The sequence below is a fragment of the Pinus tabuliformis genome, chromosome 2_1 (genome assembly GCF_031772625.1).
Source record: "Pinus tabuliformis cultivar Carrire ecotype Pingquan chromosome 2_1, CPIR1, whole genome shotgun sequence".
In the NCBI taxonomy this organism is placed as follows: Eukaryota; Viridiplantae; Streptophyta; class Pinopsida; order Pinales; family Pinaceae; genus Pinus; species Pinus tabuliformis.
The window spans coordinates 505,028,165-505,030,962 of record NC_142299.1 but is presented as its reverse complement, the minus strand read 5'-3'; positions in this window follow the sequence as shown (position 1 = coordinate 505,030,962).

The following is a 2,798-nucleotide window of genomic DNA, read 5'->3' as shown; positions in this document are numbered from 1 at the left end:
CTTGGGATTTTAGTATTAATCCCTTGGGATTATAATATCAATCCATTGGATTTATAATATTAATCATTATCAACCATGGTCAATAATAATCAACCATATTCAACCATGGTCAAACAAGGTTGGATATGGAATCAAGCATGGTCAACCATGGTCTAACCATGTTGATATACTATCAACTTTTTGTGTGTCCATTTTTCACCTTCTACGTCCAAGGAGAAGGAGGAGAAGGAGATTTTGGTTGACCTCTTAACAAAATAATAAGCTCACAAACTATACTATCAACTTTTTCTTCCAATTTTACCAACTTAATAGAAGTAAGCTCACCATCCATACTATCAATTTTTTCCTCCAATTTTACCCACTTACAAAAATACTTTTACTGAATATATATACTATTAGCGAATACGATAGTGTTGGGACTATCCATGATGAAGGCCTAAGGCAATAATATTGAGGAGATAATCTATTTTAAAACAATTCCCAGAAATATTGCATCTACCTACTTAACAGGTAACTACATGTTTGGGTGTGTGGAAAAGTCGAAGTGACCAACATTAATTCAGAGCCAACAACAATTGCAGTAAGTTAAATGAAATAGTAATTGAATTAACCTGATTTCACTTTGGAAAGAGAGAACCAATGATTGAGCCCGTGATAGCCAGATCAGAAATCACTCATCGAACTTCGGAGATGTTTGTATAAAAGAATATTCTCACGCGTTTAGAGATTCGTAGGATTTTTACAATCTGATTTGCAGACCAAGTTTAAATGCTCCATTCCTTACGTAATTGTTCCATTTATGTAAAATCTTTCTTATACAGTTTTATAGTTTTTATGAGGAAGAATATTAAACTCAATGTAGTGATTGTTTTACATAATATATTTTCAAATATTGGTAGGTATTAATAAGAGCGAGCAGTTTGTTGGTACGATATTTTTGTTTGATTGGTTAGTTTTCATTAAATTCTTAAATAGCAAAGAAATAATAAAAATTAAGAAATTTCACTAAGTTAAATGGTATTTTTCTATTTATTAAATGTTTGCGGGGGCTATTTGGTAAGAATCTGATCATTGTTGGTGAAAAACCCTGCACAACATATGACATCTAAACTACATCATAGAAATTATAGATAAAATATTTCCAAACTTTTTCATATCAACAATTATGTAATAAACTCTAGTATCATTGACATTTGTAATCACTAAAAAATAAAAACATATTTATATCATCAACAAGTAAAAAACAACTATATCTTTTTAAATAAAATATATTTATATTAATTTATTTTTTCATTGATGTTTTACTAATTTTTTTGAACAAATGGCCCAGAGGCATCAAAATTCTTAATTCAGTAGATTTGAGTCAACCTTTTTAGTGATTATAGTTTAAGAGGAATTTATTCTATCTTATTTTTTATATCTTATTTTATATATATATATATATATATATATATATATATAGTTATTTCATTTATATTTATTTATTTTTCTATTCGCATAAAATGAATTTTGAATAAAGTATTTTTTTTGAGTTCTTTACCAACCAATAAAAATATTCATTTATCTATATTGGTTAATAATTCAAGCGCATAAATAAGTATTTATTGTTTTTCTCATTACGAATTAATAAAAAAAACTTAAAAAAAAAATTATATTTTAACATTTAATCTCACTTTCCCTAGTTTACCTGATAGGTGTCATATATAGTTTTAGTTTAATACAGTTCAATTGAGTTATGTTTGAGTTTTAATTAGTTATTAATTAGGAATGTCTCCCATGCAAACTGTTTGGTTGTTTGAAAATATTGGGAAGAGCACATCGCTCTAGGCATTCAATCTTTAACATGCTATCAGAGTACAGAGTGCACGCTGCATAAGACTCGAGAGCAGCAAAGAATGGGTGAACAAACTCGTCACGCCCAAGAAAGCTAAGGAGGAATCACTGTCTCTATTGAAAAACGAAAGAATCATTTAGTGAAAAAATCTTGAGACAAAGTACATGTGGAAACATGGATGCAGATCCAAAACATTAATGGTATTGGTGAGCTTGAAAAAGGTAGCTCCACTGTAACGCACCCTGAACAATTTAGCAGTAGAGGTCCACTCTAATCTTTGTTTCATGGTATTTTACCAAAAAATATGCAGGGCTTATGTAATTTTTTCAGAACGAAAGGTTCATGTATTAAAAAAAAATAATGAAGCCTGGTTGATTTTTTAGAATAAAAAAATTTGAGTTGAAGAAGCACCCTTTTTCCTTTAGGTGAAACTCATCAAAAAAATCGAATAAAACATTTCAATCACATAAAACGCTTGAATAAAACCCTTCGAATCATAGTTTCATGACAAGGATCCATGTTCTTTTCTTTAAAAAGATAGATCTTGAAGAAGTTTAAAAAAAAATGCCTTACGACTACTTCCAAGTGAGCTGATCGTGATACCTCCTTCGGTATGAAGAGCCCCACTTCATATTTCGAAGACGTCGACCTTTGACTCCACAAATAAACAAAATTTGTCATCATGCTACGTAAAATTCTGTACCTTTTCTTTAAATTAAACGATAACGCACTTTCCTTGCTTTGGGGCTCCATTACTGGCGTAAGTCACGCAAAGAAACAAAGCTGTTGGCAGTTGCTGGGCGTGTTATAGCACAGTTACTAATCTTTTGGGGGTGTTAGTGCATCATTTTTTTTTTTCCTCTTAAATACGGCCTTCTCTTTGAGCCGAGGGAAACAATCTGTTCCATCCTGGTTTCTCGGCATTCACTAGATTGGCTACAGCTGGCCTCTTCATTCTTCTCTT